We start from the raw sequence: 27,264 nt of genomic DNA, 5'->3' as shown, positions 1-27,264 counted from the left end.
CTGTGTGGTTTAGCCACTGCCCTAAGGCTAGAGAGTAAGCGGTGAAAGTATCACTGCCCCAGGCCAGAGCCCCTTGTGGGGCTGTGGGTATTAGCAGCTGACCAGTGGATAGCCCAGCTCGACTGGAAGTTTCTTCCCTGAAGCAAATGGCCCTGGGAAAGCTCTATTGCCCCAAGCTGAGCCCCACACTGTGCAGATTAGAGGTTGCCCTGGGCTGTGGCCCCCTGAAATGCAGGTTTGCAACTGCCCCAAGGAAAAGCCCAGTACTGTGGGTTGGGGCTGCGAGCTTGTGCTGCGATCTGTGCTCTCCCTTCCAGTTTGGGGTTCCACTGCTCTAGTCCTCTCCCTGCTTACTCTGATCTTCTCCCTGGCCCCAAGGACAAACCTTTTCTGGTGAGACTCGAAATTATCTTTGTTTGGTGAGTTTATACTTCTAATCTTTATGAGTTGTAGCAGTCAAGCCTATTTTTGAGGCTGAATATAATATTGATAATGAGGGTAAGAGAGGAGCTTAGAAAGTCGCCTGTGCCTTCTCCACCATCTTGGCTCTGCCCCCTGAAAGCCTTCTAAAGGGCAAAAATATATATCATTCCTTCTTTGCATCCTTCTGAAATATCTCGCATAGTGGTTTGTATCCAGGAGATTAGCTGGTGATTAATATTTTTTTAAGATTTTAATTGAAAAAATGATCAGTGAAAACTACTAACTTCTTATTCATTTATTATCATTCTCAATAACTTATTCCCAAAAGACATTATTTATACTTCCCTTCAAGAATATCTAGGATAAAAAAACAAACAAACAAACAAACTTCAAGTCTTTCCTAAACATTTCTTACTCAGAACAAGTTTCCTTTATACAGATATTTGAAAGTATTCTGAACAGATTCTTAGGAGTCATTTAGACACAATAAACAAATGAGAATGGAGAGAAGGCTCCATTATAGGTCCAAGATGACCTATAATGATGGAAAATAGTAAAAATATTTCAAGCAGACCTAAAATATAAGTATAGAAAAGAATATAAGATATAGAGATTTTTCCCTTTTAACTGAACATAGGATTTCTCTGTGTAGGGAGCTGCCATTATAGAAACTCACTTCCTTGGTATAGATAGGCAAGTCCTTTGAAATTTATGATCTTAGAGAATTTCCTGTGAATGGGATGAAGTAAGTGAAGATCTCTCATAAGAATGTGACCTCAACTTATCCCTTAATTGTGACTTGAGACTTTGTAGTAACAAGCTGACCTATAGCTAAAAGTTGAAAATGTTCAATAATCTTAAATAAACATTATTTCCCTTCTGTTTCTTCCACACATATACCTTTTCATTAGCATTGAAGTACCTAATAAAGTAAAAAGTGTGTAATTGACTAATATTCTTTGTTTTGGGGCTCTGGATAAATTAAAACTCCTCAAGCAATGGGTCGAAAGATCAGAAGGGGAGGTTGAGGCTTTTGATTAGGGTTTATATAATCTTGTGTTTTGTAGTTTGGACTTTTTGCATTCCTGTATTGACACCTTGTCTGTTGGGAGTTACCTTTTCTCATGAGATCATAATAAATCCGTTTTTGCTTTTTACTTGAGAATCTCTTGATTTTAATTTGGGTAAGGGTTGCTGTCCCACACAGATTTGGGTGCTTGTTCCAGGATATTTCCTGTTCATGAAGAGTCTCTCCCATACCACATTTTTGGGTAGGCACCTTCTGGAGAGTTTTCCAGTGGTACTTGGATTTGACTCAGGAACTCCTGCTCCAATTGGATGAATTCCTGAAAAGAGACATTTGGAGAATGCAAAAATGCAAGTGGGCTAGAGAAGAGAGAGCATTAATTTGGCTCAGGAGATAGATGAGCCAGCTGAGAAAAGTTTGAAATCATTGAGATGAGTTGTGTACTACCCAGGTAGAAAATGGTGTGATGAGGGAGAGACTCTAAGCGGTTTAAGTCCGAATATATTGCCTTTGACAAGAACTGCTGAGCTAACTGGGTGACTGGGATGAGGATTGGAAGACTTTAAGTGTAAAAAAAAAAAAAAAATAAAAAAATAAAAAAAAGGAAGACTTTTAAGTGATTATGGTCTGTAAAAGGCTCCTAGTTCCCTCTGTTATTGAGGAACTAAGTGGGTAGAGTCCATAAGGATGCTCCTATTTTCCTCAATCTCATAAGGGTGAGTTCTCCATCAACGAGTACAAGATACTGTGAACCATGGGAAAGTAATAATTGAAGGTAACTGACTCCAAAGTCACTAATTGATTTAGAAAAGCAGTTTGTATGTATGTATGTGTCAGTGTGTGCGTGTGTGTGTGTGTGTATGTGTGTGAGAGAGAGAGAGAGAAAGAGAGAGAGAGAGAGAGAGAGAGAGAGAGAGCGCCTGTATTTTTTTCTTCTATGTTTCTCAGTCAGCTAAATTACTAAGGAAAAGATCTGACTATTTGAGATTTAAAAGTGCTTGTTTTGCACATGATTGGATTTGTGCAAATACCTTTTAATTAGGGGGAGGAAAGACTAGATAGTGATATAGGAAAAGTTTTTAACTGCCACATCCAAAAAAAAAAAAAAAAAAACATTCCTGTGAACCTAGAACTGACCAATTTGGGTCTGCAGATGTAGTAAAAGTTATAGAACTGCTAAAACATTTTAGCAGATTCTGGGATTTCTGAAACTAATTAAATTGCTTGGCACTGTCTCTCAGCTAACTTGGGTTAGTCTACTGTATTTTTAAGTAGGTCTAATTTACATGACTAAAACCCTTCTGAGGGACTGAACCAGAGGCCTAGCAAAAACTAAAAAAGAAAAAAAAAATAGTCCTCTCTGGGATTTTCCATACCCCTCTCCTTTGGAGAGACTTGTGAAATCTGTCTCAGCTAGGTTGGCATCCCTCATTGGCTTAGAATTTTTCTGGGGTTTGTGCTGGTGTTTCAACATCTCTGACAGATTCTCGGTATTTCTGGTATGGAGAGTGCCATAGAACCCTCACCACAGGGTTCCACATCCTGTGGGCACAGACTTGCAGCTGGACACCTGGGTTCAAATTTCTGTATCCCTTTCCCCCACGGTCCTAAAGTATGTCAGTTTCTTAAAGCCCTTCCTGTATATTCCTCTCCCTTGTAGACAGACATGAGAGGGCAGTTTTCTACCACTTAAAATTTTGGGGTTGTATGTGTTTAAATTGGAATTTTGATTCTGAAATTGTATGAGACAATTACTATTAATTAGTGCATGCTAAAATTGTGAACTTGTTTATTTTTGTATAAGGTTTTAGAAAAATGCGTGTATTCATATTGAAGTATTGCTACTAGAAGTTTAAATATATATTTGATTTGATTTTAAGTTAAAAGCATTTAGGTATTAAAAAACAAAGTTCTTTGGTAACTTACTTGAAGAGGTCACATGTTTGTATATCCTAATTAGAATATGTTGCTTTCTAATTTGTATATTGGGAAATTTGTAAAAATTGTCTGAACTATGCTTTAACATTTTGTCAGCTATGCTGGATATGTGGTATACTTTGTGAAATTTAGTTCAAAGTTATTTAGATATCACCTATATTCTGGATCTTAAGGTTGGTCTTGATTTCTCCCTTTAACAATGAAGTGAAAACAAAACAAACAAACAAAAAAATCTGTCATGTGTGCAGAGATATGTGTAATTGCAAATATCTAAAGATAAACAAGAAGGTATTGAGGAGGTGTCTTTTCAGAGGGAGGGAGTCTGGCTCTAGAATATTCAAGTTAGGTTTTACTGAAATGACCACAGTGGGAAAACTGGGATATTTGCTGATTATAGTGGGCTATTTGATAGAATAAGTGGAAGCCTTCCCCTGAGCTCTGCTGCCTTAATTGGGGTTAGTGGAATAACATGGGAACAAATTGTATCTAAGTATGGGATGGTAGAGACTCATGATTCTGATAATGGAACATTACTTCTAAGGATGAATAATGAATATGGGGAGAGATTGCAAATCTAGTGGCAATTCCATATATGCGGGCATCTGCCCTCATCAGGAAAAGTGGAAAAAATGAATCAGATTCTTAAGAAATGGATTACAAAATTGATGTTAGAGACTACATTGCTTTAGACCAAATGTTTGCCTATTGTTTTGTTAAAGAATAAAAGCTGTCCCCAGCAGTGATCTGAAACTTTTCTCATATGAGATGCTATTTGGTTTATTTTATTTGGGAGGAGAAAGGGGGAAAAAAAAAAAAAAGGAAAAAAAAAACCTCTTTTGAAACAAAGGATAAATTTTTATGGAATTATATACTGGCAGTGTCTTCATCCCTTTTAACCCTTAGGAAGCAAAGATTGCTGGCCCAGACAATGCCTTTGGAGTTTGCAGTTCTAGGAGAGTGGGTGTTTACTACGCCTTGGAAAAAGCAGAGTGGGAAGGACCTTACCAAACATTACAGATGACTGAGACTGCAGTCTGCAAACTAAAAACACCATGATTAAAGGACCTGTGGAAGAACCTCAAGAACAGACTGTTAAGGAAAATTTATAACCTCTAAAATGGATGTTGCAATAAGGAATGTTTTGTTTGAAGGTGGGAATGTTTGTGCTTAGAGGAATTTGAACAATGTTGGTGTGATACCTATTATTTATATTTCCAGAAAAGTTTATAGGGACTCCTTGATTGAAGGGGTTTGAATTAACATTTTTTAGGATGAAGAAATTATTGTTAATTTTGATAGGGTTTTTTAATTTGAAATTTGAGCAAACTATTCTATATTCTAGCTAAGTTTTAATTTGCTGTATTGAGTCATCTTAAAGCTGTTCCCATTGTTTAGGGAGATTCTGAGAACAGTGGTCTATATCTTTGTCCCTTTCAACATGGTTAATACCTGAACATGTTTTGATATAGATTGGTTATTGATCATCTTAAAATAAAAATTGTTTGTGTAATGTTGTATTTAAAACCCGTCTACATAGATATGATTAAGATAAGCCATGAACTTTCTAGGATGAATTTATTACTGTTATCAATGTAAGATCATAATCAATACTTATTTAGAATATATGATCCTTGAATGCTAAATTCACCTGAGGCTTTCATTAATGACACTTGCTAATTGAGTAAAATCTCTTGGAATTGCAGCTGATATTTGATGTTCTGAATACAGGTATGATTGCCTTAGGAATCATCAGCTGGTAATTCAACAACTGAAAGTAACATGCCACAAGCTACTCAGAGGAATGTGATATTGAATTGTTATGGGTAAAGGTTAATATCTGGACAAGACATGGGAGGACAACCTTGGTCTCCTCTTAAGGTGGGATCCTTCTGATTCAGTTTCCTAGTGGTATTCCTTTGAATAAGAATCCGCCTGATTATTCCTGAATTTGACTATAAGGTGGAATTGTTTTTGCATACAATTATTTAAAGTCAAACTGAGCTAAGGATGCTTTATTCTGTCATGCATGCATTTTCAGACTGAGGCCTGAAGGACCAAGTTTTGGATTATAATCACATCTCTGCTTTTTCCTCTTATAGCAAATTTCTATAATCACGGGGAAAGGTCAGTAGAAACTATGAGCACAATTCAAGTATGTAAGATCTTGCAGGTTCCTACCTGAAAATATATGGTCATTATATCCTAAATAAGTAAGCGAGCATTTGGCCTAATCATGTGTTTCTTTTAGCATTTCTGTTGTTGCTGACTTTTCTGATAGGGACACAAATGGGTAGGGTGATAGATGGCTCTAGATAGGAGTTGAGGGTATAGAACCCCAATTTCTATGCTGAATAGACTCATTAGATACCAGGACACTATAAAAATAACTAATAACCCAATAACAAAGGCACTGGATTTGTTAACAGACTAGGCTACTCCAGACTGGAGAAGCAGTACTCCACCACAGATTGGTATTAGACTACTTGTTTATTGGCTGAAGAAGGAAATTAAATCTATCTACTTGCTGTGTGAAAAGTGATTATAATGCACAGGTAGTGAAGGAAATTGATAAAGACATCAGAAAACTGTACCATGTCCTATTCCAGACCTGGTCCTCACCATTTAATATCTCTTGATGGTCTTGGTATGGAGGCAGCTGAGGGAAACAGCTTCTTAGGTTCCTGCCGATAGCTTTAAGTGGAATGATACTACTTCCTGTGTTGTGCCAAAGTTCCCTTTTAATGTCATGACCCACTTTCTCCAATTGTCCTATTTAGTTATTCTGTTTCAGGTTATATAACCTTTCCCTCTTAATGTTTTATGAGATAAAGGTCTACCTCAGTTACTCTGCCCCAAAATCCCAAGCTATAATCATTCCCTCTTAAATGGTTGATGAGATAAAGGTTTTATATCTTTAGGTTATAGACATTCCTTCTTAATGTTTGACAGGATAAAGGTTTATCCATTTTAGATGTCATTAGAATATCAGTAACCTCCCTCCATTGTGTCATCCTAGGGGCCGCCCCCCTCCATTAGGTTATCCCCATCCAGGTACCTCCCCCGTTATGTCATTGTTCTTGTTATCCTATAAAAAGCTTAACCCTCTGATACTTAATTGCTGGACTCTTTGAAACAATAGTCTCATCCAGCCCTGGGACTAAAATCTATTTGGTCCCAGTATCTCTCTCCATTTAATAAACTATTGAATTCGTCTCTAATCTCTGTCTTGCTCAGTTTCTCCAGCATTACACCTGTCTAGCTTCCCTGTGTGATAGAACTTATCACAAGAATATTTCAGACATCACTTGTTAGGATGGTAAAGATTGAACAACCTGGAGGGGGAGGTCCTATTCGACTTGGAGTATTAAAAGAAAGAGGATGGAACCTATAGAGAAAAAAGGTCCAGAGGGATTAGAGATTGAGCACAAGATGGTTGAAGAAATGTATCAAGAATGGTGTGAGAGATCCTAAAAGATAACCTAAGAGGAGGGTTTGAATGGTATAAACTCAGTAAAAACTTCTTATAGGAATGTGGCCTCAACCTATACCCTAATTATGACTTGAGACTTTGCAATAACAAGTTGAGCTATAGCTAAAAGCTGCAGGTGTTCAATTTTCTATTTAGATAAACCCTCACTTTTTCATTAGCATCAAAGTACCTAATATGTTTAAAAAAGCGTGTTATTGACTTAATATTCTTTATTTCTGGGATCTGGGTAGAAACTCCCCATCCAATGGGAGAAAAGGTCAGAAAGGGTAATGGGAACATCTGGTTAGGATTTATATAATCTTGTATATTGCAGTACACTGCAAAGTACATTTTGCATTCCTCTACTGATTCTTTGTCAGAGATCAGGAGATTGTAATAAATTCTTTTTTTTTTTTTTTTTTTTTTTTTTTTTGCTTTTTACCTTGAGAGTCTTGGATTTTAATTTGGGTAAGGTTCACTGTCCCACACATCTGGGAGTATTGAAAAGTCATGCATCCAATATATGACAAAAGTAGAATTTGAACACAAATCTTCCTGATTTTGAGCCCAGCAATCAAAACACTAAATCATTCCTTTTTCATAAAATTCACTAATATGAGAAATGGATTTATTTGTTTTCCACAGTATAAAAATTAAATTGGAGAAATGAAGCTTAAATTAAATTGGAACCCACAGAACAGTTGGGGATAGACATTATCTCACCCAAAAGAAAGTAATAATGTAAGCTGCTAAAGGACAGGGACTGAGTTTTATAATCAGGGGTGATGGCCTGCTATTTAAAAAGTGTCTTTTGTTCCTTACCCCTAATTTCCACTGCAATATTCTTGTAAAGAGCTGAAACTCTGAAAAGATATGCTTGAATCATACAGCAGAACACTTAAGTCTAATTACCTATCCTATGTGAGATAATGGCTCTATATACATATATTTAGATAAGATGGTGATGTTATGGCTCTCCTCACCATTGTTGCTTGCTGAATATTTGGTGGTGAGATAATGGTAGGCAAGGATTGGAGGGCTGGAGGAGAGAAGGCAGTCACTTGACTGCAGGACAAGGAGAAGAGAATCTGGAGACTCCAGATTCCAGAATTGAGGATACATTTTTGGCAAGCCACATGGCAGCTTACTTGCCTCCTTCACTCTCCCTCTAAAGATGAAGAATTTAGAATAATCCTGACTGACTGATCCTGAGGTCCTCCAGGGAGCTAGTCCGAACATCACATTTTCTCCTTCTAGAATGGAAGCTCCTTGGTGGCAGGGACTGGATTGAGTGGGAAACACCCTACTTTGTTAACCATTTTATAGCCTCATGCTTTCTTAGCTTATTTTATTTTTTTTTTTTTTTTAAGAAACTGCTTTAGAAATTCCAATCAATGGGGAAAGGAGTCAAAGGGTTGAGAGGGTAAGCTCATGTTGGGGAATAAACCTGGATGTGCATATCTCTCAAAACCATGCTTTGTGTGTGTGTCAGAAACTTCATACCCTTTTTCATGAAAAAGAAATAAACTTTTTTCCTACATTTATACTTGAAATTCCAATTGTTTGTGATTCCTACTGCCACACACACTAAGAACAGAAACATGTGTATACAGATATACATGTAGAGCATATAATCTCACACACATTTCTAATGCATGTATAATGTGTGCATACATGTGTTTTTCTATGTGCACACACACACACATATTATATGGAAAGAAAGTGAGGAGGTGAGGAAGAGAGATTTATTCACTCCAAATCCTGAACAAGCATACCTCAAATGCGTGTCAATATTCTCTCTGCAGGCCTGCCTTAACCTAACATTATTAATCAGAAACTTGACAATAGTATTTTAGGAATAATGATAGGGAAAGAAAATGATTTTGCTATCTCGATAGTGTTAGAAAATCTTTCTAGATATTCAAAGTTTAGACTATGAAATATATGTAGTCCTGTGACAATAATGAGTGTGGACTGAGAAAGGTTAATTGGATGCCCTATGGGCTTTGACACATCAAATCATCAGAGAAACCAAAGAGGACAACACCTGGATGACATTAAAATGGGTTCTGGAGTGGGATATGAGCTGGAGGAAATGGCTGGGTAGTGGGATAAGGGTTGTTCCAGGAAAAAAAGTGTATCCGAAGTGAAGATGAATTAATGCCCTCTCTAGCAATCTTGTAATGTCTAGTTTAAGATCTAGTTCAGATGACAACACTCAGACAAATTCAGACTGTTTAAAAATAAAATACAATAGATGATCCATAGTTGGACAAGGTACATTTATTGTCTCCAAAGAAACAGAGAATTGGAATTGCACTAAATCTTAAAGCTAAGCCCTGGGAATTCAGGAGCTCAAAGACTCTTTAAGAACTTGGATGAATAAGGCAACAGTTTTGAATTTGCAGAAAGAGTGCTAAAACTTTTTAAAGCAAGATTTTTTTCACCCTTCCCCCACCCCTGCTTCATTGTTCTTTTGTGTTCAGAAATAACTAAGTGGGAATATTTAACTTGATTCTTCTTTGCTGTCACCAGGGCTACAATCTTGGTTTGGGAAACTACAGGATAGAAACTACTTCCCCGCTTCTCTAATAGGATAAGTATAGCTAGATAGAGGAAACATTGTATAATAAGAGTTAATATTTATACATCATTTTAAGATCATCATCATAATAACAATAACATTTATAGAGTACTTACTTTGTGTCATGCATTGTGCTAAATGCTTTATAATTATTTCATTTGATCTTCACAACTTTTTGAGAGTTAAGTACTATTATTCCTATCTTATAGATGAAGCAACTGAGGCAGATAGTGATAGAGTGATTTGGCCAGGTCACATAGCTAATAAATGCCTGAGGCAAAATTTGCATTCATATCCTTTTGATTCAAAGTCCAATCCTCTATCCACTATGCCCCCAGATAACTCTGTTCAATTCTTATACACTTTATGCCAGGCCAATTCTTGACTTTGGGGACACAAATACAAGCAAATAAAACATTACACTGATATTATAATGAGAGAAGATAACATATTAGGGGAAACTAGACGTTGTAGGGAAGAACTCAGTAGAGTTGAAACATCTGGTGAAGGGGTGGAAAAGAAGCCTGGGAACTGAGTCAGTCTTGAAGTGAAGTAAACATGACAGAGCTCACTCCTAAAATGGAGTCACCAATAAGGAGAGTGAGGTCTAGCAGCTACTAGATGGTGCAGTGGATAGAGGACCATGCCTTTAGTCAGGAGGACCTGAGTTTGAATTTGACCTCAAATATTTAACAGTAACTAGCTGTGTGATCCTCGGCAAGTCACTTAACCCCAAATGCCTTGCAAAAAAAAAAGAAAGAAAGAAAAAGAAAAAGAAAAGAAAATAATAATAATAATAATAATAATAATAATAATAATATATATATATATATATATATATATATATATTTTTTTTTTTTTAAAGAGTGGATTCTGTCCAAGTTCTATCTTGACTATGGAAAGCCCTTCGAAGAGAGATAGAACACTAGGAATAAGTTAATAACCTCATACAATGAATTATGAATTCTTTATCACAAGAGATTCATTAGAAGTTAACAGATCTGTATTGGCTTGTGCAATCCAAGAGTAAATTTCCATTGATTTGGAGTTGAAATAATGTGTACCCTTACTCACATTTCTAATTGTTGTCATATCACAATTACATTGCATTTTAAAAAGTGGCTTTCTCACTCAATCTCAGTGAGGTAGACACTTTCGTTTACTATTCCCACACATTATGCACCTTTTGGATGCAAAACCTACATCCCCTGGGAAAGATTCATTTTCTACACCCTATCTCAAGTATGTTCCTTTCGGATGCAAAACCCAAATTGTTTTGTTTCTGTATATAAGTAAGCTCTGAGAAAAATGTCTCTTTGCAATTTTTTGACATTGCCCACTAAGAGAATATCTTGGTGTCTATCTCTCTTTAATAAAGTGCCTTTTCTTATCACAGCCTTTTGTGTAGCGTGTCTCACTGCAAACCCGCCCTAACTTGGTGTTTTAGAGAACTACCCATATTCCTGCCATACCTCATCAATAGTGTTAATCTGAAGATCAAATGAGAGAATAATTATAAAGCAATTAAAGCACCTCTAATATAGGAGGCACTTATTAAATGTTGATTCCCTTCCCTCTCTTATTATTTTCCCTACTGAAACCATCTCCCCTCCCCTTCATGGAACTCTTTTTTGATGAAGTTTTGATTTATCAAAAAAATTATAATAATATAATTTTTTTTAAAGACAGAAAATAATATGGAGCAAGCAGCTTCCTGCATATATATGTGTGTGTGTGTGTGTGTGTGTGTGTGTGTGTGTGTGTGTATTTTTTTCTCCCTTCCCTCTCACCTTATAACTATCTGTTGTATCCGAGAAGTAGTCTGGTCCCCAAGCCTCTATGTCCTATTTCTTCCATCTGTGTTTTTAGTTTAAATGATATTTTAAAAATGATATTTAACTATTCCAGTGGGTTTAAGAAGTGCAAAATGACCTCTGCAGAAATATTTTATATTACTTTTAGAAATCTATGAATATTCCAAAGATAAAAAGGTAAAGATGTTCTGGTTATTGTTCCTTTCCCTCATATAAATAGGTTTTAATACCTGTTTGATAACAGAAAAATTGTAGGATTATTGTTGTTGTCATTTTAAATTAAAGATGGGAAGTCCTTGTCAGATTTAATTCTAAGTACATAGCTTTATGGATTTAGATCTGGAAGTGACTTCAAGTATGAGCTATACTAAGCCATTTATTTTGTGTGAATGGGACTAATTGGATGAAGTATTTCTCAGTATTGAGTCACATAATCCCTGTTCCCAGAGCTGGGACTCTGAGGGCTCATATAATCTCTAGAGGGATGAACCTTGAACTCTGGGATGCAGGAAGTTGCAGAAGTGACATGACCTGTGGGATGCAGCCAACATTAACGACCAATGGTCAAAGATTGTTAAGTCCTTTTAATTTATCCAATGAGAAAGCTCCGGTCTTTTGCTTTTAAGTCTTGGACTAAAAGCTGGCCGGGTTTCAGGAGTACATGATGGAGTTGGAATGGGTCTCAGGTGTGTCTGGGCCTCTCCCTACAGGGATTAAATAAATGTTTTCTCTTTGGACCTGAAGCCATCTCTGATTAGTTAATTGGGAAAGGAGGTCTTGCACCTGTTCCACACAGAGTGTTTATAGGGATTTATCCAGAATCTGTGGCTTCCCAGAGAGATGGCTGGGATCCTGAATAAAGATAGGCACCAAGCTGGGTTCTCCAACTGACCTTGAAATCAGACTCTCAGCCTCCCTCTCTGTGAAGAATGGGCATAAGAGAGACCAGACAATCAGATACAAACAGAAGGCACACAAGTCTTTGAAGATGAAGCCAAGGTAAAAGAGAGCCCAGTACCTTAAGCTTGCTTTATTCATAGAGGCACTATTTATTAATGTGACTTAAATTATCCTTGTAGGCCTTGGGTGATCCAAATTAAGGAGTTTTGTTAATGGCACAGAATCGGGGCACTTTATGGTTGACTACAAAGTTAGGCAACTCCTTCTGTCCTAGACTGCCAAGCCATCTTGGGGGAGTTGACTGTACATTTTTGGAGACCAGGGGATGAAATTGGATGGTCTGAGAGAGGGCAGTCCAACTCAAACCTTTGGAGCAAAAGTAAAAAAAAAAAAGTGCAGTTGGGCATTTCTGTTGTATGTGGGAAAGTGGAGAGGGATGGTTTTTTCCATGTATTTTTTGTCTGTGTTTGTGCAGAATGTCTGTCATATTTGTTCTGTGAGCTAGAATTTATTAGGGGGAAAAAAAGATAGAGAGAGAAAGAGAAAGGTTTGACTTTCCTGTAGGCTCCAACTCTGGCCAAAGTTGGAGCTTTAGGAAAAGTCCACTGGGAATAATGGTTGGAGAATTTGGCAATTGGTCATTTCTAAATTCCAAAGCAATTCAATTAAATTGGGGAGGATCATGCAGAGAGTGAAGAGAGAATGAAGATAGTCTATTTTCCTTTCTCATTCCCTGACTATAGTAGGCCATGTGGGGCCAGAGGGAGAGAAAGAAACTATGTTTAATCACTTTAGTAAAATTTATTATTTGAGATAAGTAGTTTTATATTATTGGGAATTTAAAACTGTATTTCATTGAATTTTAAGTTAAAATGTAAGTTATTAAAACAAAGTACAGGCAGCTTACCTTAAGGGAAGTCATGTTTGTACCTCCCTACTTACAAGGTATGTTGCTTTCTAGAAGTATTGGGTAATTTGGAAGCTATGATTTATGCCTTAAAATTCTGTCAGTTCTACTGAATATATGTATAAATTTTATGAAATTTAGTTCAGTTATTTGAACCAAAGTTATTTAATTATGAATCTTTATGAAGTCTTTATGAAGAATTATGAATCTTTAATTATGATCCTATGAAGTTTAAAGTGAAAAAAAAAGAATGATTTAAAGAGAAGGACAAGAAAGATTGGTTTGCCAAAACAATTATAGTTTAAATGGATCATCTAGTTAAAATGGGCTATTGCTTTGGGAGTGTGTTTAAATTATGTCAGAGAAGGATTTAGCATGTATGGCATGAGAGAAGGAGGAAGAAAGAGGAACATGGCTTGCTGGAAATAGGGGAAGCCCAAGCTCCTACTGAACTTTCCATTTGCCAGGGGAAATGAGATACACCATAAGGTTAGGGTCTGTCTTTAGCTGGCAGATTGGATCCTGAGGGATTTGGCACCCTAAAAAGGTTAGCTGTGGGAAGTTGGGGTCGGGAAGCATGTGTGAAGTTGGGAGAAATGCCATGTGGAATGGGGAAATATGGCCACTTGTAAAGGACCTTGTTAGGTAACAACCTAATCCTCATCCCCCCATTAAGTGTGGCCCTTTTTAACAAACTGCAGCTTCTTAATGGTTGAAACATTAATTGCTTATATTGTTTAAAGGAACAGCCTACATTTACATGGCATTAATAACAATGTTTTATTTTTATTTTTCAAGTCTATAGCAGCTCTAAGAGGTTTGTTGGAACCGTTAAGTTTTCTGAAAGCAGTTTATTTCTACTAAGGTATCCCATCTGTCTTCAGCAAATGATTTAATGTTTATTTAAGTGCATAATGGTCTCTTTGTTTAAGGAATATTATAACAAAAAATCTAGAGCAGAATCTTAATCTAATAATTTGAGAGGGTTATTTCCCAAAAAAAACCTGACAAATATTGGGAGTACAACACATTATCAACAGAACATAATCTTGAAATTTGCCAGAAAAGGTCTGTTTTTGCTTGTGGGCAGGGATAGCTAGTCCAGGCACAGCCTCAGGAAGGTTGGCAGTGAGAACATGGAAGGCAGCTCACATGGACCAGACTGGAGAGGGGTGGGGGATGATCTCAGCCTGTGGAATATTTTCAGGGAGAACTTTACCACAGTATCAGCTACTTCACTCTGTCAGCAAGCCAGTAGATCAACAGATATATATATATATATATATATATATATATATATATATATATATATATATAAACACAGGGGGTAAAGACTATAAACCCAAAATACTAGATTCTCTCTGGACCTGGCCACACATACCCAACACCTGGAGTGACTCAGCATGATCTCAACATGATCTCAGCGTGCAACTGCTGATCCCAGTGCAAATGTGGATCCCAGCATAGGCATTGATGTCCCACTGCTGCTTCACTGCTACTTCTTATTGTGTGCAGAGGAAGCTTGATAACATCACACTGCCCCAAAAGCAGACTGCAGTTTTTTGGGGGGTTTGTTTTTTGTTTGTTTGTTTGTTTGTTTTGTTTTGTTTTTTGTTTTGTCAAAATGAGTAAAAAAGCAAAGCAGGCTCTAACTATAGATAGCTTCTATACTGGAAGAGAGCAGACTTCAAACCCTGATTTTGAAGCTGAGGAGACTACAAGCAGATTGTCTCCAGATGAAGGCCCAAATGGTGATATAACCTGGTCCCTATTACACAAGGTACTCATAGAAGAAATTAAAAAGGCTCTTGAAAGAGAGCTAGAAGAAAAATGGGGAAAGGAAAAGGAAGTTTTGCAAGAGGATATGGGTAAGTCATATTACTCATTAAAAGATAGAGTGGATAAATAAATCAATTCCCTGAAAAACAGAATTAGTGAATTGGAAAAAGAAAACAGCTCTCTAAAAAATAAAATTGGTGAAATGGGAAAAATTTCCATAGGACAGAACAACTCATTTACAACTCAATTGGACAATTACAAAAGAAATTTAAAAAGTAAATGATGAAAATAATTAATTAAAAATCAGAATTGAACAAACAGAAATGAATGATTTGAGGAGACACCAAGAATCAGTCAAGCAAAACCAAAAAATAAAATAAAATAAAATAAATTAGGAAAAAATGTTAAATAGTTCCTTGGGGAAACAACAGACCTGGATAATAAGATCTAGGAGAGATAATTTAAGGATTATTGGACTGCCTGAAAATCATGATGAAAAAAAAAAATACTAGACATGTTTTTTCAGGAAATTATCAAAGAGAACTGCCCAGATATTACAGAAACAGAAGGCAAAATTGACATTGAAAGAATTCATTGATCACCCACTGAAAGAGATCCTAAAATCAAAACTCCAAGAAATATTGTGGCTAAATTCCAGAAATACCAGACCAAGGAAAAATATTACAAGCAGCTAGAAAAAAAATTAATTCAAATACAGAAGAGCCACAATTAAGGATTACTCAGAATCTAGCAACATCCATATTAAAGGATCAAAAGGCCTGGAATCTGATATTCTGAAAGGGTAAGAAACTTGGTATGCAGCCAAGAATAACTTATCCAGGCAAAATAAGTATTTTCTTCTAGGGAAGAAGATGGACATTCAACGAAATAGGTAAATTCCATCTATTTCTGATGAAAAAGATGGAACTAAACAAAAAGTTTGAACTCCAAATATTGGACTCAAAAGAAACATTAAAAGGTAAAAAGAAATCTTGGGAAATATATTTCTGTTTTTGGGTCTTACTGTTATAATATAAAAAAGAAGCTAGAGATGGAAAAGAAATTGTACCAGAAAAAGGGAAAAGTGGAGGTACTACATCTCACGAAGAGAAAAAGGAAACCTATTATATGTGAGTGAAAGAAGGGAGAGGGATGAACATAGTGTGAATCTTACTCTCATCAGAATTGGCTCAAAGACAAAATAATAAAAAATATTTGATTTACAGAGAAACTTATCTCACCTCATGGAAATATGGAGGGGAAAAACAAAAAAAAAAGAGTAAGCTAAATAAAAGGGAATACAGAAATTGTAAGGGAAAGGTTTAAGAAAAGGGGAGGGACTTAAGAAAAGGTGGGGGGGGAGGGATCCTAAAGAGAGAGGGCTGTGTGAGACAATTGGTGCTCACAAGTTTAATACTGGGGAGGGGGAAAGAAAAGAGAAAAGCATAATCTGGGGTTCAGAGATGGCAGGAAATACAGAATTAGTAATTTTAACCAGAAATGTGAATGGGGTAAACTCCCCCATAAAGCAGAAGCAGATAGCAGACTGGATTAAAAATCAGAATCCTACAATACATTGTTTATAGGAAACACACTTAAAGCAGGACAATACTTACAGAGTAAAGGTAAAAGGCTGAAGCAGAAAATACTATGCTTCAGGTAAAGTCAAAAAAGCAGGGGTAGCCATCCTGGTCTCAGATCAAGTAAAATCAAAAATTGATCTAATTAAAAGAAATAAGGAAGGGCACTATATCTTGCTAAAGGGTAGCATAGATAATGAAGCAATATCAATATTAAACATATATGCACCAAGTGGTGTAGTTATCAAAATTCTTAAAGGAAAAGTTAAAAGAGCTGCAAGAAAAAATAGATAACAAAACTATAATAGTGGGAGATCTCAACCTTGCACTCTCAGAACTAGATAAATCAAACCACAAAATAAGAAAGAAGTTAAAGAATTAAATAGAATACTAGAAAACTTAGGTATGATAGATCTTTGGAGAAAACTAAATGGAGACAGAAAGGATTACACTTTCTTATCAGCAGGTCATGGAACATATACAAAAATTGACCACGGACCAATTAGGGCCTCAAATTAAAATGCAGAAGAGCAGAAATAATAAATGCCTCCTTTTTAGATCATGATACAATAAAAAATACATTCAACAAAAAGCCAGGGGAAAATAGACTAAAAAGTAATTAGAAAATAAATAATCTCAACCTAAAGAATGATTGGGTGAAACAGGAAATCTTAGACACAATAATTTCACCCAAGAGAATTACAATAATGAGATGACATACCAAAATGTGTGGGATGCAGCCAAAGTGGTATTAAGAGGAAATTTTATATCTCTAGAAGCCGACTTCCATAAAACAGACAAAGAGAAAAATCAACAAATTAGGCTTGTAACTAAAAAAGGTAGAAAAAGAGCAAATTAAAGCCCCCCCCCCAATCAATTACCAAACTTGAAATTCTAAAAATAAAAGGAGAGATTAATAAAATTGAAAGGAAAAAACTATTGAATTAATAAATAAAACTAAGAATTGGTTCTATGAAAAAGCTAACAAAATAGATAAACCCTTAATAAATTTGATTAGAAAAAGGAAAGAGGAAAATCAAATTATTAGTCTTAAAAATGAAAAGGGAGAACTTGTCACTAATGAAGATGAAATTAGAGCAATAATTAGGAATTACATTGCCCAACTTTATGTCAATAAAGTTGATAACATAAAAGAAATGGATGAATACCTTCAAAAACATAGCTTGCCCAGATTAATAGAGGAAAAAGCAAATTGGTTAAACAGTCCCATTTGAGAAAAAGAAATAGAACAAGCTATTAATCAACTCCCTAAGAAAAAAATCCCCAGGACCAGATGGATTTATTTGTGAATTCTACCAAACATTTAAAGAGCAATTAACTCCAATGCTATATAAAGTATTTGAAAAAATTAGGATTGAAAGAGTCCTACTAAATTCCTTTTATGACACAGGCATGGTCCTGATACCTAAACCAGGTAGGACAAAAACAGAGAAAGAAAATTATACATCAATCTCTTTAATGAACATTGATGCAAAAATCTTACTAGCAAAAAGATTACAGAAAATCATCTCCAGGATAATATACCATGACCAAGTAGGATTTATATTAGGAATGCAGGGCTGGTTCAATATTAGGAAAACTATTAGCATAATTGATTATATCAATAACCAAATTAACAAAAAACCGTATGATCATCTCAATAGATGCAGAAAAAACATTTGATAAAATCCAACACCCATTCCTATTAAAAACACTAGTATATAGGAATAAATGGACTTTTCCTTAAAATAGTCAGTAGCATCTATTTAAAACCATCAATATGCATCATATGTAATGGGGACCATTCCCAGTAAAATCAGGAGTGAACCAAGGTTGTCCAATATCACCATTACTATTCAACATTGTATTAAAAATACTAACTTTGGCAATAAGAGATAAAAATGAGATTAAAGGAATTAGAATAGGTAATGAGGAAACCAAATTATCACTCTTTGCAGATGATAGGATTGTATACATAGAGAACCACAGACATTCTGCTAAAAAGCTATTAGAAATAATCCACAAAATAAATCCACATAAATCCTCAGCATTTTATACATCACTAACAAAATCCAATAGCAAGAGATACAAAGAGAAATACCATTGAAAATAACTGTCCATAGTATATAATTTTAGGGAATCTATCTGTTAAAGGAAAGTCAGGAACTATATGAGCAAAACTATAAAATGCATTCCCTACAAATAAAGTGAGATCTAAACAATTGAAAAAATATTAAATGCTCCTGGATAGGTCAAGCAAATATAATAAAGATGACTATACTACCTAAACTCATCTATTTATTTAGGGCTATACCAATCAGACTCCCAAGAAACTATTTTAATTACCTAGAAAAAAAAACCACAACAAAATTCATCTGGAAGAACAAAAGGTCAAGAATTTCAAGGGAACTAATGGAAAAAAAAAATCAAATGAAGGTTGCCTTGCTGTATCTGATCGAATATATTATAAAGCAGGAGTCACTAAAACCATTTGGTATTGGCTAAGAAATAGACTAGTTGATTAATGGAATAGGTTAGGTTCACAGAACAAAATAGTCAATAATTATAGCAATTTAGTGTTTGACAAACCTAAAGACCCCAACTTTTGTGACAAGAATTCACTATTTGACAAAAACTGCTGGGGAAATAGGAAATTAACTTGGCAGAAACTAGGCATGGGGCCACACTTAACACTATCCACCAAGATAAGATCAAAATGGGTTCATGATTTAGGCATAAAGAATGAGATTAATATCTCATTAATAAATTAGAAGAACATAGGATAGTTTACTTCTCAGATTTGTGGAGGAGGAAGGGATTTGTGACTAAAGAAGAACTAAAATTATTATTGATCACAAAATAGAAAATTTGATTATATTAATTTAAAAAGCTTTTGTACAAACAAAACTAATGCAGATAAGATTAGAAAGGAAGGAATAAACTGGGAAACCATTTTTACAGTTAAAGGTTCTGATAAAGGCCTCATTTCCAAAATATATAGAGAATTGACTCTAATTTATAAGAAATCAAGCCATTCTCCAATTGATAAATGGTCAAAAGATATGAACAATTTTTAGATGATGAAATTGAAACTATTTCTGCTCATATGAAATGATTTTCCAAATCATTATGGATCAGAGAAATGCAAATTAAGACAATTCTGAGACACCATTACACACTTGTCAGATTGACTAAAATGACAGGAAAAGATAATGAAAAATGTTGGAGGGGATGCGGGGAAACTGGGACACTGATGCATTGTTGGTGAAGTTGTGAACAGATCCAACCATTCTGGAGAACAATTTGGAACTATGCTCAAAAAGTTATCAAATTGTGTGTACCCTTTGATCCAGCAGTGTTACTATTGGCCTTATGTCCCAAAGAGATATTAAAGAAGGGAAAGGAACCTGTATGTGCAAAAATGTTTGTGGCAGCCCTTTTTGTAGTGGTTAGAAACTGGAAGTTGAATGGATGCCCATAAATTGTAGAATGGCTGAGTAAATTATGGTATATGAATGTTATGGAATATTATTGTTCTGTAAGAAATGCCCAGCAGGATGAATACAGAGAGACTTGGAGAGACTTACATAAACTGAATCTAAGTGAAATGAGCAGAACCAGGAGATCATTAGACACTTCAACAACAATAGTATAGAAAGATTAATTCTGATGGAAGTGGCTATCTTTGGCAATGAGAGGATCTAATTCAGTTCCAACTGATCAGTGATGAACACAACCAACTATATCCAGTGAAAGAACACTGGGAAATGTGTGTGGACTGCTTGCATTTTTGTTTTTCTTCCCAGGTTATTTTTATCTTTCTAAATCTGATTTTTCTTGTGCAATAAGAGAACTGTATAAATATGTACACATTTATTGTATTTAAGATATACTTTAACATGTTTAATATGTATGAGACTGCCTATCAATGGGACAGATTGAAATATTTTTCTTATGGACAATATGCAATTTAGATTTTTTCTATGCATTGGATATTTTAAAGGCAAAATGATCTGTGTAATTTTGAACTTAGAACCATCTACTTATATGAAAGATAAGCTGTACAAGTTGTGAACTTTCTAGGATGAATCCCTTACTGTTATCCTTGAGAACTAGATTCATCTGGAGCTTTGATTAATGATAATTGCTGGGGAAGATAAAATCTTTTGGGAAGGCAGCTGATATTTATTTGGAGTTTTAAATTCAGGTGTGACTGTCTGATTATGAAGTCAGTGAGCTACCATCTGAAAGAAATATGCCATAAGCTACTCAGAAGTTGTTACAGGTGGAAGTTAGTACCTAGAAATGAATTAGAAAGACTATCTTGGCCTCAGCTGAAGGTAGGATTCTTCTGACTCAATTTCCCTGTCATATTCTTTTGAATGAGAGACCCCACATGATTATTCCTGATTCTGGCTTAAGGTGGAATTGTTAAAAATTAGGACAGTTACCTGAAGTAAAACTACTTTAAGTAAAGTATGTCCCTTATTTTTCTTCTTATAGCAAATGTCTGTAATCAGAGCAAGTGTGCAGTGGGCAGAGAACTGGAGCTCTGGAGAAGTATACTTGAAAGAAGGTATTATGTAAATGGCATACAATTGAAATGATTGGTAGACACAGTTACAGACTGATCATATAGTCAGTAGAGGTGACAACTGGCCCAGTCTTGATTTTAGTGCAGAAGGTAGGACAGCCACCACAAGGCTGGTCAAAGATTAAATGTCTATCTTTCAGTCCTTTTTAGACCTTATGTATCTTATTGTAATTACATCATTACAATATACTGATTATGTGTGAACTTAGAGAACCATTACTTCACCATACTAAGTACTAAGTATATATGTGAACTAGAGAACTATTATGACATCAGTTTTACTGAGTTAACACCTTGTTTTAAGTATACTCCTCCAGAGTTACAATCCTCTACATCTCCTGCTTTCTTTTGATTTAGAACACAGGTGGTCATGCCCTCCCTGACTTTTCAGGAAGAGAGGTGAAAACACCAAAAAGGAGGTGATCACACCCTCCATGACTTCTCAGGAAGGAAGATGAAAACGCCAAACCAGGTATTGATAGCAGGTTTCCTCTGGGCTGAAAGGTCTTACTTGAAACAGGTATGCATAAATCCATCAGCATGGCAGGTACTACACAAACACATAGTAATATACCACAGGTTACTAGTGATGGAACAAACAACATAAATCAACTTGAGGAATTATTCATGTCCTTAAGTCCTAGAGATAGTCCAACACCAGTCTATTATCCATTACTTCATGTGGCAGGGAATCCAATGATTCTTGCAGATTTTGAAGTCCTACAACAGTCTTATCAACGATTTTGATGTTCACTGTCATGCTTTTTCAGTGCCACATGTTGTCAGAGATGGAACCATCCGATGTTTCTTGGGTCTTCTCTTTGGTTTTGAGGGTCTTCTCTTTTTCTGTCTTTCTCCAATGGACAAGGTGAATATGGCTTGTTGGCACACATCTGATTCTTTCTCCATCTGTAGAGATACAAACACACCCTCTCCCCCAAGCAGTTAACCTGTCTGGTCCCTTCCATTCACCACTTTCAGGATCTCTCCACATCACCTGGTAATTGTCTAAAGATAATGGAACTGCTCACACTGGTCACTGCCCTTCTGATGGGCTATAAAACCTTTCTGCTGGAGCTAGTGCATCTTTATCAAAAATATATATATATATATATATATATATATATATATATATATATAGTGTAGAGCGCTAAATTAAAAAAAAGTTCTCTAGGATTACTTGTGGCTTCCTCTTTCTTTTGTTTTTGAAGAAGCATCTTGATATCTCTGTTTCTCCTTTATACTATTGCCTATCCTTGAGGATTAAAATGTATGCCAGTGGTGTGTAAAATCTGATACTGTGCACAAAATGTGCAAAATGTTTAAAAGTATATGCATGTCCATTATCAGTTTTTATTGCTTTTGGCACACTCATGATTGCAAAAGCTTGTAAATAAGGAATTCAGTGACTGTCTATGTAAATGGAATACCACTGGAAGGGTTGGTAGACAAAGGTGCAGACCATACAGTCATTAGAGGGGACAACTGGCTTACTCATTGGCCAAAGATTAAGTCAGACACCTATATGTCTAGCATAGAAGGATCAATAGCAGCTGAAGTTAGTGCTACCCCTTTGAGATGGATGTTTGAAGGTGAAATAGGAGTTTTTACTCCTTTTATAATTGAAAAAATCCCCATCAATCTGTGGGGAAGAGACATCTTACAACTGTTATGATTACAAATGAATACTTTGGCTTTTTAGGCAGGGCTGCTGTTGAAGGCCTGCCAGCACTGTCACCTGTTCCCTTTCAATGGAAAACTGATACACTGGTCTGGATAGTAGAGTGGCCCTTAGCATATGATAAAATTCAGGCCTTATTAGTTATAGTACAAAAGCAACTTGACCAAGGACATTTACAACCTTCTCTAAGTCTTTGGAATTCCCCTGTATTTGTTGTAAAAAAGAAATCTGGAAAATGGAGGGTGTTGATTGATTTGAGTAAAGTAAATGAACAGATGGAAACTATGGGAACTCTTCAGCCTGGAGTTCTAGCTCCTATTCAATTGGCTAGAGAATGGCCTTTTTGGGTTATAGACATTAAAGATTATTTCTATTCTATCCCTCTAGATAAGGAGGATATGAAAAGATTTGCCTTTTTAGTACCCAGTGCTAATTTAGCTGAGCCTTATAAAAGATACTAATGGATAGTTTTGCCACTGGGAATGAAATATAGCCCTACTATGTGTCAATTGTGTGTTGCTACTGCTCTTACTCCAGTAAGAAAAGCATTTCTAAAAGTTATGTTATTACATTATATGAATGCTATATAAACCTAAAGAGCAAATGTTAGAAGTATGTCTACAAAAGACCATAGAAACACTAAGGAATTACAAAATGCATATAGCTCCTGAAAAAATCCAAAGACATGCTCCTTTTAAATATTTAGGATATTTAGCACCTTATATCTTAAGGTGCTTACAGGACAAAAAATTTCTTTAAGAACAGAAAAGTTGAACACCTTAAATGACTTTCAGAAATTGATAGGAGATATCCAATGGATGCATCCAGTGTTAGGTTTGATTATTTTTCAATTACATCCATTATATGACATTTTAAGGGCAGACAATACTTTAAACTCACCACACCAGTTTAGAAAAGAAGCTCAAGAGGCTTTGAGAGACGTTGAATTGGATTTATCCAAAGTGGTTGAAAGAGGTACTCAAAAACCCTTAGAAATATCAGTTTTTGCTGCAAAAGAGGCACCCCCCGCAGTCCTTCATTAAGGAGACAGTGTGATAAAGTGGGTGAACCTCCCAGCACAACCAGAACAAAGCCTTACACCTTACCCAGTGCTTGTGGCTAGAATTTTATTAGAGGCTATTAAGAGAGCACTATAATAATCTGGGATAAAACCTGGCAAGATATACACCTTTTATACCAATGCATAAATTAATGTATGCTGTGAAGTCATTCCAGAGTGGCAAATTTTATTGGCCACAGTTCTAAATTTTACACATGGGTTTCCATTAAAGATAACATGGCTATTACATAATTGGCAATGGATTTTTGAAGAAAAAGTTTCTGTGGTTCCTCTTAAAGGAGCAACTATCTTTACAGATCCATCCAAACATAACATTTGTGCTGTATACTCTCATGACTTAAGTATAAAGAGAGTGGTCAGAACTCCTTTTCAGTCCATTCAGCAGAATGAATTGTATGTAATCATGCTAGCTCTTACTTATTATCCAGGAGATGTAAATATAATATCGGATTCATTTAGGTGTGGTACAAAGAATTGCCACAGCCCAAATAAAATTTGTAGCTTCCAATATATATCAGCTCTTTAGGGAACTTTAAGAGCAAGTGAGAAAGCATCCAGGTAAGATTTCTATCTTGCATATCCACTCACACAATGGACTTCCAGGTCCTATTTTTGATGGAAATTCAATGGCAGATCACCTTCTAACTATGTTAGCCAATACTCCTTTATTTCAAGCAGCCCAAGAATCTCATTCTAAATATCATCAGGTTGCTTGAGCTTTACATTTGCAATTTGGGATAACAAAAGAGGAAGCTAGGAGCATAGTAAGAGTCTGTAGAGCTTGCCTTCTTTTCCATGCTCCTACACCCTCCAGGGAAGAACCCTTGTGTTTTAAGACCCAACGAAATTTGGCAAATGGATGTGACCCATTATAAATTTTTTGGTCATCTATCTTTTATCCATGTTTAGTAGACATCTTTTCAGGATTTACTTTTGCAATACCAGCAGCAAAAGAGATAGCCCAAGTAGTCACTGAATTCCTTATACAAGCATTTGCAATTATGGCTGTGCCACAAGCAATAAAAACAGATAATGAAACTGCATATACTTCTAAACATTTTGTACACTTTTGTAGATAGTATTAGATTTTACACACCACTGTCATATCTTTTAATCCTCAAGGACAGGCAATAGTAGAGAGGAGGAATAGAGATATCAAGATGCTCCTTCAAAAACAAAAGAAAGGGGGAGCCACAGATAATCCTAGAGAACTTTTAAATTTAGCTCTCTACAATATTTTTTTGATTTTTGATAAAGATGAGCCAGCTCCCGCAGGAAGATTTCATAATCCACTTCAAGGGCAGTGTCCAGTGCAAACAGCTCCACTATCTTTAGATAATTGCCAGGTGATGTGGAGAGATCCTGAAAGTGGTGAATGGAAGGGACCAGATAGGTTAACTGCTTGGGGGAGAGGGTGTGTTTGTATCTCTACATATAGAGAAAGAATCAGATGTGTGCCAACAAGCCGTATTCACCTTGACCATTGGAGAAAGACAGAAAAAGAGAAGACCCTCAAAACCAAAGAGAAGACCCAAGAAACATCGGATGGTTCCGTCTCTGACAACATGTGGCACTGAAAAAGCATGACAGTGAACATCAAAAATCATTGATGAGACTTTTGTAGGACTTCAAAATCTGCAGGAATCATTGGATTCCCTGCCACATGAAGTAATGGACAATAGATTGGCTTTGGACTACCTCTAGGGCTTATGGACATGTATAATTCCTCAAGTTGATTCATGTTGTTTGCTCCATCAGTACTAGCCTCTGGTATATTGCAATGTTCTTGTGTAATACCTGCCATGCTGATGGATTTGTGCATACCTGTTTCAAGTAAGACCTTTCAGCCCAGAGGAAACCTGCTACCAATATCTGGTTTGGTGTTTTCACCTCCCTTTCTGAGAAGTCAGTGAGGGCGTGACCACCTGTGTTCTAAAACAACAACAACAACAACAAAACAAAACAAAACAAAACAAAACAAAAAAAAAAAAAAAAAAAAGAGGGAGATGCAGAGGACTGGAACTCTGGAGATGTATACTTGAAACAAGATGTTATGTAAATGGCATATCACTGAAAAAGTTGGTAGATACAGGTTCAGATTGTATAGTCATTAGATGTGACATCAGTGGAAGATATTAAATACAAATATAATAGAAGTATATAGATATTTTAATTTGCATCCCAGCCCAGTAGGATTTTTGGTTGCTGCTATTACATCTTTTAACTCTTTTACTTCCTAGGGTAGAGTTTCTTTATCTAAAGGCCTACTGCATCACCTCTTGTCAGCCTGAAGCAGTTCCAGAAGATGAGACCATCGTCCCTTTGTCCCAAATGAGTCTAGGTCTGGACTGCTTGAGGTGGGAATGATGTGACAATGGTCCTGAAGCCCATGGGTCTCCACAATGCTGTAGTTCTGTGGCTGCCAGATGCTAATCTTTTCTGTGATGATTGGGTTTCCAAGACAGATAGTGGGAATTGGTGGAAGCGGGGGTCTGATTCCTGCTCATTGTTTTAAGCAACCTGTCATTTACTTGCTGGTGCACTTAATTATTAGAGTAGTTCGAGATTTAGATGAGTTCAGGAGCAGCAAAAGTGGTTCCTGAAAACTTCCACTGATGTGCAGGGGTTGGTTCTAAATGATAGAAGGAGAATTACAGTTAGTACTGAAGAAGAACCACCCTGAAGGCCTAGGTGACAGGGATGCCCTAGTGAAAGATGTATATATTGGGGTGAGAAATCTTCAAATGGATGAAAACAGGGGGGACTGAATGGGATTAATTGGATGAAGTATTTCTCAGTATTGAGTCACATGATCCCTATTCTTAGAGCTGGGATCCTGGGGGGGAGGGGTCATATGATCTCTGAATGGATGAACTTTGAGCCCTGGGATACAGGAAGTTGCAGTAAGTGATGTGATCTGTGGGGGACAGCCAACATTGGTGACCATTGGTCAAAGATGGTTACGTCCTTTTGTTTATGCAATGAGATAAGTCCTGAACAAGGTGGAAGCTAGCCAGGTTCCAGGAGCATATGGCAGAGTTGGAATCGCTTCCAGGTGTGTCTGGGCCTCTCCCTGTAGGGATTAAATAAATGCTTTCTCTTTGTACCTAAAGATGTCTCTGATTAGTTAATTGAGAAAGGGGGTCTTGTACCCGTCCCACAGACACACATGTGGATAAAGAAACTGAAAGTATGCCATGCCTAATAAAATGTCTACCAACACTAGTTTTAGGGATTCAAAATTGTGAAAGTAAAGATTTTGTATTCCTGAAGCCAGGGACTTATCAAGCAAAATCTACACAGGCACAATCTTGTCTGGAGAATAACCATGTACTGGAATAGAACCCACATCCTCCTGAACGTCAGTTCATCCGGTATCCTCAGGGACTTTCTTCAACCTGGATTGGCATTATGCCAGCTAATTAGGGGAATAAAGGGTTCTTCCTGTCCTCTTCTTGATCCCCTGAGTCAACTAACCTACCTCCTA

At 36.2% G+C, this 27,264-nt stretch overlaps 1 long non-coding RNA gene across 1 annotated transcript in view; it reads left to right on the top strand.

The window, feature by feature from the left end:
• Nucleotides 1–6,307, top strand: part of LOC105749376 — a 33,935-nt gene extending 27,628 nt beyond the window's left edge. The window contains exon 3 of the long non-coding RNA XR_004231083.1: nucleotides 4,292–6,307. This is a non-coding gene — a long non-coding RNA (uncharacterized LOC105749376). The remainder of the gene's footprint in view (nucleotides 1–4,291) is intronic.
• The last annotated feature ends 20,957 nt before the right edge of the window (nucleotides 6,308–27,264 follow it).

The sequence above is a fragment of the Sarcophilus harrisii genome, chromosome 1, assembly GCF_902635505.1.
Source record: "Sarcophilus harrisii chromosome 1, mSarHar1.11, whole genome shotgun sequence".
In the NCBI taxonomy this organism is placed as follows: domain Eukaryota; kingdom Metazoa; phylum Chordata; class Mammalia; order Dasyuromorphia; family Dasyuridae; genus Sarcophilus; species Sarcophilus harrisii.
Note: the sequence above shows the minus strand (reverse complement) of the source record. Positions and strands in the feature narration are given on the sequence as shown.